We start from the raw sequence: 15,771 nt of genomic DNA, 5'->3' as shown, positions 1-15,771 counted from the left end.
CATAATGTTTATATTCATCTTTCCATACATGGAGTCATAGATGCATCATTTTTAGGAAAACGTTAAAGGAAATCCATGATTTAATGATTCTTAATTGATTTCTAAATCAACTATGATGAATACCAAATTCTAATCAAATATAATAAATGCGATTGTAAATAAATTAAATTATTCCGTTTGTAATTATCTATTAATAGAAGTGTTATAGAGGTTCAGAAAAGTGGTCTAAAATAGTGGTCGTGCTAATATATATATATATATATATATATATATATATATATATATATATATATATATATATATATATATATATATATATATGTTGCAGTTTATGATTCTTAGGTGATAACCATTGAACGTGAATGTTTTATGTTTTTAATATTGTTTATGTTAGCGAATACTGCTAATTTTCTAATGCCAGTGGTTTATTGATGCTGTTTTATTTTGAGATTGTTTATTAATGCCTCTGCGGTTGTATTTCAGTGATTGTTTAGATGTGCCGACAGGCTTAATCTGTAACTTTGTGTTAATGCTAACCGATCATGTTTAATGATGCTTAAATAAACTCGATATTCAACTATATACATGCATGCACATGTTTTGATGATAGTATACGTTTGTGCATAATTCTTTAATTTGCTAATTTGCTTTGTGCAATTAATGAACCTTGTTTCATTGAGGCATGTGTAGCCATAATACCTTTGGTATTGCAATGTGGAACTAGACCTGGGATTCAGTTTATTACTCTTTTTGTGTATTATTATCGGTTTAAATTCGGTTTAATATGTTTTTGTACTTGAGTTCCTTTTTACTTTAAGCACTTCAAAAGTAGCCATACTTAGGTTATTTATTTATTTTTTTCTCATTTGCAGAATGTACGAAATGAGTTATTGATTATCTATAGCACTCAAGTGCTGGAGAAAGAGTATTTCGGATGCGGCTCCTTACTTATAGATGATAAAGTGTTTGATTTCACACCAAGGATCGTGACATGATTTTTAGGATGTGTTAGTAAGTTATCCATATCAATTGATACCAGTTGGATGATCTCATATGGATGTTTAGACTTTTCATAAGAGTTGTCTAAGGATTGGGTCCCGTATTATGATTATTGCTTGATGCTACCCTAGCATGCTTTTCACACGAGTGCAAATGACAATCATGCAAGGTTGAATCTGATCCTCTCAATTTTGAAGCAACAACTTGGTGATTCTTCTACCAAAGTTTTGTTTTCTTGAGGCTTTCCCGTATGTTGATTTATGCTCAGTTTGATCTATTATGTTAATTTCTGCTTCCAGATTTGGCATTGGCCATTAGCAAAGGAAAATCAGTCCCTTCATCAACACAAATATACAATTATCAATAAGTAATATGTTTGTCAAATGCCAATCATGGAATGTAGTCAACTTTCACTGTTCTTGTTCTCGCTACTGGTATCTGGCCTACCTACAGAAATGGTATGTCTTCTTTTTAAAAGCTGATTTTTAGAGGTTGAAATTCATACCCATTTACCAAAATGGGTCCATATTGAGTCATATTTTATCTTCAACAGGTCATGTGGATCGAAAGTTAATGAAAGTGTATTCAAATGCTTAGAAGTTAGAACCTTCCAAATTGTTTCATCAGAAAATAAGAATGTTATTTTAGTAGTATAACTTTTATAGTTATATTTAATAATACTTTTCTTATACATAAATCACAAAAAATAAGCAAAAAAAAAATGTTAGTGGGCCAACCCAACCCGAATAACCAAAGCGTTAAATTTTTATTACTAATATATAGAAGTGGCAAAATAGCTTGGTTGGGTAACAGGTCAAAAAGGATTTTTTTTTTTTTTTTTTATTGCAGCTCAAAACGGTTTGGTTCATAAATAACTTAAGTGCTGAATTTTTTTACAGAAATTTTTTCTGTTAAAGTAGTAATCTACATTTTTTAACATGGCGTGGCTTTGTCAAGTTTCCAGAATGATTTTTCATCATTTGGGTCAAGAATTTCAGTTTCATAATCTGATAGAACCCAAGGGAAGACGGGATATTGGGTAAGATCACTGTACCCATGACCCGACCCGCGAGTGTGTTGAGATGGAAATTACTAATTTCTCCATTTTGCAGAAAGATTTTGCCATAATCTTGAAAGCACTTTCTTGTTTTGCTACTCATTGTGTCCAACCTATAAGCATTAACAAGTAAACAATGTTATCAATGATTGTAAAAAAGATGATAAAAAAAACAAGAGAGATCTTACATGCTCACTACAAGAAATGCAGCCATTACCGGCGACACTAATAGCGGCGACAGCACCTTTAGCGGCGATTTTTCGAAAAGTCGCCGCTAATGGGGTTGTCGCCGCTATTGGTGTCGCCGGTAATGCCTACCTACCCGAATCCGCGTTTTCACGTTCTGGTGAACACCAACCGTTTGATCATTTTTCTAATCTAATGGCTGAGAAACTCGTGGAACGTACAAAACCAATACCGGCGACAATATGTCGCCGCTAAAAATCTAAATTGTCGCCACTAAAGGTCGAAAAAAAGTGCGTCTTTTTTTCCCTCTTTGTATGTCGCCGCTAAAGGTTGGATGTCGCCGGTATTGATTCTTTTGTCGCCGTTATTGGGTGTCGCCGCTAAAGGTCGACGCAGATTACTCCCACTTGCTTCCTCTTTCTGCTTCAATCTGCTCTCATTTTGTTCCAACATTTTCTCCTACGATTCTCCTTTCCTCCAACGATTCTCCCTCATTTAACAACATATAGTAGAAGAGATACCGCCGGCCACCGAAAACTTCCCCTCTCCGGCCACCGGCACTGTTGCTGCTGTCGATTTCCTTCTCCCTGGTTCGTGTTTCCTTCCTCATCTCTTCCTTTCTTTCTACTTTAATGTCGATTTCCATAAGAGTTTGTGATTAATTGCATTTTTGTTTTCAAAAATCTCTCTTCCTCTCTGGTCACCATCACTACCGTCGGCAGTTGCTGTCACCTGCATCAACTACCACCACCATTGTTGCAGCACCGAAGACTCCAGTTGAAAGAGGGAAAAGTTTTGGGAACCACAGGTGCATTTTTTTGTAATTTGTTTTATATGTGTGCATTTGTGTGTGTATTTTGTATATATGTGTGTATTTCATATATGTGTGTGAAATATGTTATATGTGTATGTATTTCATATATATGTATGTGAAAATTGTGTGTATTTCATATATGTGTGTGTAAAAAAAATACGTATATGTGTATAATGTATGTATGTATGTATTTCTATGCAATTTGGATTGTGTTCATAGTTGTTTTATGTGTATAAAAAGTATGTATATTTGTGTATAATGTATGTATGTGTGTATTTATGTGCAATTTGGAGTGTGTTGATGGTTGTTTTATGTGTATAAAAAGTATATATTTGTATATAATGTATGCATGTGTGTATTTATGTGCAATTTAGTTTGTTGGTTTGTTAGTTTGATTGTTGGTTTAACTTAAAAGGTTAATGTTAGTTAGGTGGTTTGTTAATTTCATAATTTTAAGTTTGGTTTAAGTTAATAGGTGGCGGGAACAACAATCCGGAGTCTACTGTGGAACTTATAGGAGGGAACAACGGTGGCGGGGATGATGACACGTCGTATTAGATTTATCTTTTATTAGAGATTGTAGTATGATATAAATTTATAAGAATTTTGTTATTTATTTTGGTGTATGTATGGTATTATAAAACTTGGATGTTATGTAATCGTTTTTCTGCATTTAACGTATCGGTTTTTCTGCATTTAACGTTATTATGTATCGGTTTTTAGACAGCCGAAAATGATTGCTTTTAAAAAAAATAAAAAAGGCAATAGCGGCGACATCGGGCATTAGCGGCGACATGAGTATTAGCGGCGACACATAGCATTATCGGCGACATCATCATTAGCGGCGACAGTGAGCATTAGCGGCGACTTTTTGATCAATAGCGGCAAGGCAGTAGCGGCGACTCAATAGCGGCGACGTGCCGCCGGTAAAGCTATTAGCGGCGACTTTGGTGAGCAATAGCGGCGACTTTTGTCGCCGCTAATACCCTTTTTTCTTGTAGTGGCTTCATTGCTGGCAAATTTTTATAAACTTCTTCACTTTCCTTTTTATGAAAAACCAGAAGATGATTACATCCATCCATGCTAAATAAGTAAATATTTCAACAGCAACAGGACGAAGCTGGTAGATTTCATCAACACTATTAAGCTTCCACATTCCCCCACTGTTTGTCACTTTCTCCTTTCCCCATGCTCCACCATTGTAGGCCCACTATGTGCTTTAACAGCCCAACACAAGAGTGGGACACATTTTGGCTAAATCCACCATGAATTATTTGAATCTTAACAACAGAATGAGTAACAATGTATGTATGGATAAAGGTCACGTGTACATAAGATTTATTTCTTTTATTTTCTAGACTGAATAAGCCGTTAAATAAGACTAAATGATCATATTACTTCACATTTCAACAAACAATTTCTACAATATTCATCAGTTTTAACATGAGAGGTTGGGTGGAAAAGGTAAGAGCAGATATGTTGTAAAGGGTTGGTGTCTTAATACATCAAGTCAAGTTTTTGGCTTAACCCATAAAGCTCATTAAGTAAAAAAGAAACAGCCCCTTATCGAGCATAAACGGTGTATAATAATATGCATGTTAACGTAGATCAACTAAATTGAGCATTGACAAAGTTCCAGAAGTTGGAAAGGCTTATGTTGATTTTCCATCAAGTGCAAATATGAGTTTCCTTCCAGAGAGCTGTAGTAATGCGAGATAGGCCTGGCAATCGCGTCGTGTTCGGGTTGGCGTGTCAAAATATGTCAACCCAAACACGACCCATTTAAATATACAGGTCACGGGTTGACGGGTTTGGAACATAAACCCATATATGACCCGCCAACCCATTTATTTATACGGGTTCACAAGTTGGCGGGTTCGTGGGTCAGATCCCATAAATAAAATTGACAATTAAACATGAATAAATTCTTGTTGGTTGATGCAAACATATTCGAATTTTAGACACTTAAGTCTTAAACATCCAAATGAAGATTTAAAACATTCATAGAAACATGTTCAAACTAAACATTAATACAAACATAGATAATTCAAGTGTTATTAAATATTAATACTTGATACATAAATACATTTAAAAATAAAATAAATTTTTTTATTAAAAATATAAACGGGTTGGCGGGTCAACCCATTTATTTTTTGAGAAACCCATATATGACCCGTTTAATAAACGGGTTGGCGGGTTGAAAAACTCAACCCAAACCCATTTATTTCGTGTCGTGTCGCGCGTCGTGTCGAGAATTGCCAGCCCTAGTGCGAGGTTCCCTAATCTTTCAAAATCCCACTATGATCTGTCTTACAACGTCCTTGCTTATTAGCACTCTCAGGCCTTTGATTGTTGGAAACCAATGCCAAATCGGTTTCTAAAATGACCATATTACCCCCACAACAGGGACAAACTGGAGAAGATTTTTGTCTTGAAAAAGTCCCCAATACCCTGGACCCAAAATAAATAAATGTTCAAACAGATAGTAAGATCGTAGCTTCCATGACAAATCACTGACCCTTGCACAGGTTATGGGTTGTCCCGATTGTTACAGCAGGAGAGAGGGAATACCCTAGTCTACTGTGTGTCTAATAAGCTTCCCATTAAGATACACATATGCAACACTAGCTTGGTTTGCCATTGGTCTTCATTAACATCTAACCCTGAACAAGACAATGAAGATGAATTGCTGGTTACGAGGGCTAATATTCCATCTTCTTCAATACAGATTTCTGCATAAAATGTATCAACACCAACTGAGAATAACGTTTTATCTTGCATCACAACTATTCTTTCAAGAATATGACCAGGATTCCTCTGTCTCACTTGCAGAAGACATCTTATAATCATTCTAAGTTCTGCTGTTGATAACCTGTAAGCACCGAGTACTTCAATAATCTTTAAAGCATGGGAAAGTGGAGAGGATGAACCCGAAAGGAAAGTATATATTTTGTCTCCAAAAGAAGCTCCACACCACCTGAAAGAACATAGCACAGATAAGATACGGACTGCTGCTAACAGCATGTAAAATATGTAGAGAGAGTTAATTACCAGCAGATGTTAGGTATTCTTGATTAAAAGGTCCAGCTGAAGCAAGCTATTCGATAAGTTTTAGCAACTCCAGCTGTAATTTTGGAGTAAAGAGCAACAATGAACGAATGAGGATCTTCAAAGCACCAGCATTGTATATCCGCTCTCTATCAGGAAGAACATTTAATGATGTGGTAGTTTCTGGTGTTGAAAATGGCGGGAGTATAATCTAAAGGAACAACTGAATTACTTGTCTTTCACACTCCACACAAATCAAGCCAGACTTGGATAAAAGATCATAGAAAGCGTGTGTGTTAATAGCATTATTGCACACCCCAGCATGCAATAAATATGTGAAAACTTTGGTGCAAACTGGTAAAAGAGATGGCTTCACCAACGATTAGATTTGGATTTAGCTTACCTGTGAAGAATCTTCAATGATTAAACATGATATGACACGAAGGACACCTGGATGATTGATATCAGAGACCAAAACTACACCATTTGCAGCCCGGAATGTTACTTGATTCTGTTCTGCTTTCTTCATTAAATAGAACAAACAATTCCAAGATGCTGAGATTGTGCCTTCGGCTTCAAAAAGAGACAACTTTCCTGAACCAGAACCCAACAATCTTGGAGATGAAATAATTGTGTCTTTACTGTGTAAATGTTTCTTAAAGCTGCTGGAGTTTGACTTTATGCTTTTTTATACACATTTACATGACGGATCAACTTAATGGTCATATGTGTAAAAAATGAAAAACATAAGTCACTAAATGTGCATAAAATGAAAATATAAATTACTAAATATGTACAAGAAACAAACGACATAAGTTTCATTCTTGTGAAAAACATAAACGACATAAAGGTGTAGAAGAAACTACATAAATGTGTACAAGAAACGACATAAGTTTCATTCTTGTGGAGTTGCAATTGGTAAAGGAAAACATCAGTAGAAAGAATTCCAATCGTTAATTGTTTTTTTTTTGCATACGTTTAGTCGTTCATTGTTAATCAAGAAGAAAATGACATATGGAGGAATATACCATACATATCTAATTTGTAAAATATTGTCTGGATCAAGCTTCACTGAAATCTATTCATCACTTTTAATCTCGACTCCTGAATAATGAGTTTTCAAAAAACAATGAATGTAAGTAAACCTTAAACACCAGATTGTGGCAAAGAGTACCATCCTGAATGCATGCAATCTTATAAATCCAAGCTATTTCAAACAAGGTAGGTTTTATTAACGTGCAGATACAGAAATACACAAACAAACAGAAAAAATCAGATTGATATACATGAATTAACACATTGGCAGTCTACCTAAAAACAAAGTTCTAGGCTATTAGTCTGTCTTTCTTACCAACATGAACATGGAAAAGATATATTCTAATAACAAACAACTCAGCTGTGCATTCCAATTAACTTCCACCAGCAGCATAGACAATAAAATTGAAAATAAAATACATACATACCAAACATCTAATATCTACATGAAACATAAACAAATAGAAATCAAGAGAGATATTATTTATCCCAAAACTTCATTGTTTTAAGCTTGCTGCATACACGTGCACATTCAGAAGCCAAACTTGCTTCTTTCTGTCATTAAAAAAAAATATTATATATCAAAACAACTCAATTCAATGATTCATAATATAGTCACATAGTTCAGGGTATGCTCCAGTACAGGAACACAGTTCGCGAGGTTAGACGTATCGGATACTGAGGGGGTAGGTTCATTTCAGTAAGGTGTACCATAGGTACATGTTTTCAAAATCAAATTCAATATAAATATTTGATAATTGATATTACAGCAATGTTGTATTTAGTATCAATGCATATTGCCAGCAAGTCAATAACATAATATTATAAGCAAGAAATTTATAAGTATTTTTCCAATGCCCAAATCATCCAGTAACATGGAATACTAGCTTTGGTACGAAAAAGGATGAAATACAAATTTGAGACGGCCCATGAAATTTAATCAACAAAATTCATGAAGGCAAGAAAGAGAGACTTACAGAAGGCATCCAATCTTGGATTAAAAGAATAGCAGTAGAAAAGGAGCAGAAATAGAAATTGAAAACTAGAAGTCAGTGCTCAATGGTAAATTGCTAACAGTGGAAAACAAGAATCATGTAATTGAAGAATATGAAGTATAAGGTGAGAGGGGTCTGAATTAATATGCTAAACATACCTGGTATCGAGGAATCAAAACAAGAGTCGAAACGGATTTATGATGAATCGTTGCTTTTTGGAATCGACGGAGGAATTCCCGCCAATCGCCAAATCGGCGATCCAATCGTCAATTCGTCGCCGAACCCAATTCATCGCTGAACCCAATCGTGAACGGGAGCAATCCAAGTCGATACAAACGTGTTCCCGTCATCTTACCGGCTGATTGATTGGATTGTGACGACACCGTACCAGAGAGCGTTTCGGCCTGCGTTGGGATCGATTATGTACCGCATTTGCGTACGAAACGTTCAGAACGTGGTACGCGGCCTATTGCGCGACTCCTGTGACTATGATTAACATACAACTAACTAAAAAAAGAAGTTCTACTCAGGATTATCTTATCTTGGAGTACCTAAAGAGGATTATGTTTTTCTACACATCACTTTTGATGGAAAAAAATTTGTTGTCAAAGGCAGTCCGAACAAAGGTTTTGATTGTCGCTTGATAAAAAATTCACAGTAACCAATACTTTGAGATATAACAGTCTTCACTTATATGGAGTAATATACAAAAAAGATCCTGATATGCCATCATATCCTTTTGAAGATGAAAAGAAAGACACACCAATGTTGGAAGAAGCAAGTTATGTATCTGCTTATACACATACTTTCAGGAAGTATTCAATAATAAATTTCTAGGGCAAGGAATAATCTTTTTTTTCTCAAATTTGATCATTTCTATTGAACATCTACATGCTCTATTTTGTGTGGATTCCAAAAAAAACAATGCGTGGCTAATTTATCATTTTCACAATCCTAAGGGGCTGTTTGTTAGCATCTGGATCACGAAGAGGCATAGATGATGAAGATCTTTATGAATCTATATCTAAACGGTAAATTGATGTTAGTTTGATTCTTGCCAAACTAGCACCTATATGTAATCAAAATACGTATTCTCCATTAACTTATATGCTTTGTTTTGTGCCCTAACTGCCGATACACGCAGCCTTTCTCTCACGAAAGCTCTACGTATCTCTACAACAATGTCCTCTTGGTAAAGGAATTCGTTTCTATTTCAGTATCTTCCTTTTTCATTTCTATCGTTAGGGTTTCCGTTTTGTTTATGTTTTCATATAGACGTTAGATTCTTCATAAATTTGATATTTTCAATTTTTATTATTTGTGATGGTTAGGGGTTTAGGAGGTTGTTAATATGGTGATCATATTATCTGATTTAGGTTATTAGGTAAAATGCGGCGAACCAATTTGAAGCAGAGGTTGATGAAGAAACAGTTTTGTTTCTTTTAAAGGTATTACCGGAATAAGGGAATATCCTTATTTTGCTGTTCATTAACATACAACTAACTAAAAAAAAAAATTTTACTCGGGCTTATCTTGGAGTACCTAAGGAGGACATAAAAGAAGATTATGTTTCTCTACACATCACTTTTAATGGAAAAAATCTTGTTGCTGGAAACTTTAATCCTCAAAGGCCGGTCTAAACAAAGGTTTTGGTTGTCACTTGATAAAAAATTCACAATAACTCATACTTTGAGATATAACATTCTTCACTTGTATAGAGTAATATAAAAAAAAGATCCTGATATGTCATCATATCCTTTTGATGATGAAAAGGAAGACACACCAAAGGTGGAAGAAGCAGGTTATTTTTCTGCTTATACACATACTTGCAGGAAGTATTCAATAATAAATTTTTGGGGTAAGGAATAATATTTCTCTCTCAAATTTGATCATTTCTATTTGAGCATCAACATGCTCTATTTTGTGTGATGTTATCATATGTGTTTTCTTATTCTAATTTGATTGTTTTTGCAAAATCATAATTTAGGGGCTGAAGTGAAAAGTGATCAAACGCTTCATGTAAAGCTTGATCAAGAGAGTTATTTGAACCTTAAACTGGTATATACATGCAATTTTGGTTTTGCTTTAAATTAACATTAAAGGAACTTACTATTTTTTTTAATTCATGCATGTAGGCTTCTCTTTTCCATATTTGTATTCGAGACATTGGAAATAAAGAAACAAATGAGTCATCTTTGTGTTTGGAAGTCATAACCTGTGAAAAAAAAATCAACTAGAAAGGTTTCACCTAAAAGGCTGTCACACCAAGTAATGTACTTAAAGTTTGATAAAGACATTACTATAAGTCATAATGCCGAGAAAGTAACTATATATACTTATGTGGATTAAAAAAAAAAACAATGTGTGGATAATATCATTTTCACAATCCTAATTGTACAAAGGTTACTTTGACAATAATCAAACTAACATTTGCATAATTAGGATTGTGAAAAGGATATCCACGTGTTGGTTTTTTTTTCAGTCCAAATAAGTATATTGTTCCATTCTTCACATTATGACTTATACTAATGTCTTTATCAAACTTTAAGTCCATTATTTGGTGTGACATCCTCTTAAGGTGAAGCCTTACTAGTTGAATTTTTTTTCAAAGGTTATGAATTCCAAACACACAAAGGACTCTTTTGTTTCATTATTTCCAATGTCTCGAATACATAAAGACAAGAGAACCCTAAATGTATGAATTAAAAAAAATAGTAGGTTCCTTTCATGTTAATGCAAAGCAAAACCAAAATTGCATGCATATACAGTTTAAGGTTCAAATAACTCTTTTGATAAGCTTTACATGACGTGTTTGACCACTTTTCACTTCGGCCCCTAAATTACGATTTTGCATAAACAATCATATTAGAGTAAGGAAACACATATGATAACATCACACAAAATAGAGCATGTAGATGCTCAAATGGAAATTATCAAATGAGAGAGAGATTATTCTTTACCCCAAAATTTCATTATTGAATACTTCTGACAAGTATGTGCATAAGCAGAACTTGCTTGTTCCACCTTTGGTATGTCTTTCTTTTCATCCTCAAAAGGATATTGATGACATATCAAAATGTTTTTTGTATATTACCTCATACAAGTGAAGAATGTTATATCTCAAAGCATTGGTTACTCTGAATTTTTATCAAGTGGCAACCAAAACCCTTGTTCAGGCTGCATCTAAAGATTAAAGTTTCCAACAGCAAGATTTTTACCATCAAAATTGATGTGCGGAGAAACATAATCTTTCTTTACGTCCTCCTTAGGTACTCGAAGATAAGACCGAGTAAAATTTCTTTTTTTAGTTAGTTGTATGTTAATGCACAGCAAAATAAGGATATCCCCCTGTTCCACTAATACCTTTAAAATAAACAAAACTATGCATTCATCAACCTCTGCTTCAAATTGGTTCGACACTTTTCACCTAATAACCTAAATCGGACAATATGATCACCATATTAAAAACTTCCCAAACCCCCAACCATCACAAATAATAAAAATTGAAAAAAACAAATTTACAAAGCATTCAACATCCATATGAAAACATAAACAAAACAAAAACCCTAACAGCATAAATTAAAAGGAAGATACTAAAATAGAAATGAATTCCGTACACTAAGAGGTCATTGTCGTAGAGGTATGAAGAGATTTCATGAGAGAAAGGCTACGTGTATGAGTAGATAGGGCACAAAAAAAACATATAAGCTAATGGAGAATACATATTTTGATTACATATAGGTGCTATTAGCTTAAGGGATTGTTTGGTAGCATCTGGATGATGAAGAGTCCTAGATGATGAAGAGGATCTTTATGAATCTATATCTGAACAATAAAATTGTTCTTTATGAAAATAAGATGCTATATTAGACAACAAAATAAAAATATATTGCTATTCCTTGCATTTGCTTTGATTGGGCTAAATGCAAGAAAAAGCAAGGTACTTACATTTTGTTGTCGAATAAAGCATCTTACTTTCATTTCTTTTTATTTTTTTACTTTAGTGCCTACTATGCTAGAAAAAACTATCCATATAATAGCAATGTCATTAAAAAAGAAAGCATTTTTCATGTGCTATAACTTGATAAATTTCTTAAGTACAATGTCTTAATAAGAAAGAAAACGTCAAGTACAATGCTATAATTAGGTTTTTTTAATAGTAGGGTGCCTTAATAAAAAATGAGAATGGAGACTCTTCTTTTGTGTTTGCAATAGTTCTCACACGGGGAAACCTTAAAATAACTAAAAGAAAAGAACCAATAATTTTGAATCAATAAAATAGTTGAAATTTGATTACCCTGCTTAAAAATAAATCTGCAAAATGGTTAAAAATCACAAAATCCTTTTTCTTAGAAAACCCCCGCATCAGAAACAATAGTTTTCTTCAATCTCCATATATGGTTTTGATAAGAGAAGATAAATTTTATGTTTTATTAAGTTAACTGAAGATAAAATTACACAAAATATATATAATTACATAAAATATAGCAAGTTAATAAAAGAACAAACAATATAATACCTTACTCATAAAATATGTCCAAGCACATGATAAACCTGTAATAAGATAAAATTTATATTAGCATTTAGTATCAGCCAATAATCAAAAGAGTTTTTACATCCAGATTTGGCTAAGTGGATGTTAGACTTGGTAATAAGAACTCAAACAACCAAAATCCATTGCGAAAACATGAAACGAACCAGATTAAGATCCTAATCATGATCATGTACATGAAAATATAACTAAAATAAAAAAAGCATCAAACCCTAGCTTGTTCAAATCAAAACACGTGTTAAACCGAGCGATCCATTCAGAAAGTTTATGTTTAACAAAACAAATGAAATAATTTACCATGAAAACCCCTTTAGCAAACATTCAGTTGGATAACATCTACACAATAAAAGGGAACATGCTTCTATGTTAGCGTTTGATTACAAATACTTTTGTTAGTCAAATCTGAAACAACCAGAAACAATTTGAAAAAAAACTTGCAATAATACATACATGAATCAAATTCTGATCAACATGCACACAAAGACACAAATTGAAAGAGAGACCATGGTTGAAATTTGAGAATACCTAACATTTGGTAGCACTTCACAAATGTAGGATGAACTTAGGGGGTGTTTGGATAGGGAAAAAAATAGGCTGCTTATTGCTTATCGCTTAATCCCACCGCAATAAGCAAATTTAAGTGTTTGGATAGAAGTCTTTAAAAATCAGCTTATTGCCGTAGGAATAAGCAAAATAAGCTGATTTTAATAAGCAAGGGGGAATGCTTATTGCTTATTGCTTATTGGTCATTTTACTCATATAAACTGTTTTATTTTGCCAAACACTTAAATGCTTATTGCTTATTACTTATTCCCACCGCAATAAGCTAATCCAAACATATTTTAAAAAAAAGTTTATTCTCACCACAATAAGCAATAAGCTAAAAACTATTTATCCAAACACCCCCTTAAACACTGTAAATAAAAACAAACATTTGATTAAATGAAAATCACCAACAATCAAAATACATTTCCCAATAAAATTAAAGAGCAAGAATAACGTATAGAGGTTCGATGGGGGAAAAGAAAAATGCATTGAAAATAGAGATGTCACCGTTACAGTTTTGCCGACACCTGCACAATCGGAGTCAGCTTTTGGTTTCTCACCATCTGATGCACATTTGGGATAATTTGGAGACTTTCATCTGATTGAGATTTATCTCTCTTGTTCTCTGTAAAAGAATGGAGAAACAAATCGAACCTGTGAATAAAAGATGGCGATGGTTGTGTAAACGGGTGAGTGGTGGTGAATGTCCAACCCACAACTTGAACTCTGTTCTTGATTTTTCTTTAATTTCCAAATCTTTCTTCGTCTTTGTTTACGTTTACCCTCGAATCCAACAAAGTAAAGCCCTGACACCAATTCCTCATCTTTAATCTTGAGTATCCCTTTAAATTTATGGTAGATGGTAGGTGCGCTGGCGATAAAGGGTTTTTCTTACAAAAATAGAAAGAGACAGAGAAACAGAAGGTGATGATGCGGTAGAGATAGTTTAGAAGAGGTCGAGAGAAGAAGCCCTGTAAAGAGAAAGCATTATGGCGTTGTAAAAAAGAGAAAGATGGCTGTAGAGAGAAAGCATGATGGCGTTCTTAGGGTTTGGCTTGGTAGAAAGAGAAGAAGCGTGTTCAGAAGGATGAAGCACTTTTCCATTCTGGTGGGATTTGACCTTGGGATTTGACCTCGTTTATTTTTCTATAAAAGTACTTTTTGAGTACTTTTCCTTGTGGTGGGATTTGACCTTGGGAACAGTCGCTAGTGTGTGCTGTTGCTTCACCATTTCTTGATTCCTCTGCTTTCTCTTCTCGCATCTGTCTCACTATCGCAACTAAAAGATCTAGAATGGTCATCATACCAATAAGCACTCCAAATAGGGTTTTGTTGAGTTTTTTTGGCCACTGATGGTGGTGGAGAAAAGCTGGCTGAGATGGTTGTGTCTAAGGTTAGGGGGTGTTTGGGATGCTTTTTAGCCTTAAAAAAAAAAAAAAACTTTTTCGCTTATAACAAAATGACGGTTTAAAATGTGTTTGGATAAATTTTGAAGAAACATGTCAAAAAGCCAAAAGTCATCAAAAATCACAAACTTTTAACTTTTAAAATCACTCATTTTTCTTCTGGCCAAAATGTCATTCTAAAAGGACTTTTAAAATTGTTAAATATATTTTTAAACTTTTAGCTTTTTAAAAAAACCAAAAGTTCAAAAAATCATTTTAAAATTAATCCCAAAATATAGAAATGTATTTCATTTTTAGTGTTTAATTTCCTTTTTCATCAAACCCATAAAACCCATACCACAGGGATTAGCTAAGATACGTTTCTTCGGAAGTATAGAGAAAACATGTATTTCTTTGGAAGTGCAAAGAAAGTGTAGAGAAAGAAGAGGCCTTTCAAACAAAGTATAGGAGCACTGTACATTGATTGTGTTCTTATCTACACCAGATGTTAGGTGTTGTTATTGACACCTAGTTTACGACCAATTTTAATGTCAAAATCACCATTTGGTAAAACCAGGGAATTTTAATGTCACCCAACAACTTGATGATTACCCTATTGACTCTTTAATTATTTTATATTATTTTGAATTCATTTTGTGAATGTAAACGGATCGTATTTTATATTTACGATTTTTTTCTCTTTAGATTATTGTATATTACAGGTTCCACCCTTTCAGTTTGTTGTAAGTATAACTATAGAAGAATATTTATGACATTTTTATTGGCTTTTTAATTTTATTACACATTAATATTTCTCATAACTTTAAAACGATGAAATAAAAAAAAATATTAGAAGAGTAAACAAAAGATTAAAATATATAAATAATATTTTAAAAATAAAAAAATATAAAAATCAAAGATAAGTTTTAAATAAAAGAAATATAAATATAATTTGAATATATAATAACATGTCGGGTCGGACAGACATTTCAAGTCGAACACATAATTCAAAGTAATTTCTTATTCGGCGCAAAATTCAACAATACGACGTATAATTCAATTTGTTTAATCATAAAATATATAATATTTTTCTTATAAATAGCTCCTTCAATTTTGTTTTCATCGTATCTAATTCTGGAAAACAATATATTTTA

The 15,771-nt window shown here is 33.4% G+C and overlaps 1 long non-coding RNA gene across 4 annotated transcripts; it reads right to left on the bottom strand.

The window, feature by feature from the left end:
- Positions 1-5,056: 5,056 nt before the first annotated feature.
- Positions 5,057-14,475, bottom strand: LOC145135518 (uncharacterized). 4 transcript variants are annotated; one of them, XR_013719864.1, is made up of 5 exons: positions 13,740-14,475; positions 12,654-12,688; positions 6,508-8,538; positions 6,108-6,315; positions 5,057-6,033 (listed from the first exon to the last, which is right to left on the bottom strand). It is a non-coding gene; the product is annotated as an uncharacterized LOC145135518 (long non-coding RNA). The 4 variants fall into 4 exon arrangements; XR_013719865.1 differs by having other exon boundaries at positions 6,108-7,208; positions 8,293-8,538; positions 13,740-14,472; XR_013719866.1 differs by having other exon boundaries at positions 6,108-8,538; positions 13,887-14,475.
- Between the last annotated feature and the right edge of the window lie 1,296 nt (positions 14,476-15,771).

This window comes from Lactuca virosa, chromosome 9 (genome assembly GCF_052849685.1).
Source record: "Lactuca virosa cultivar CGN04683 chromosome 9, Lactuca_virosa_CGN04683_v6, whole genome shotgun sequence".
In the NCBI taxonomy this organism is placed as follows: Eukaryota; Viridiplantae; Streptophyta; class Magnoliopsida; order Asterales; family Asteraceae; genus Lactuca; species Lactuca virosa.
Note: the sequence above shows the minus strand (reverse complement) of the source record. Positions and strands in the feature narration are given on the sequence as shown.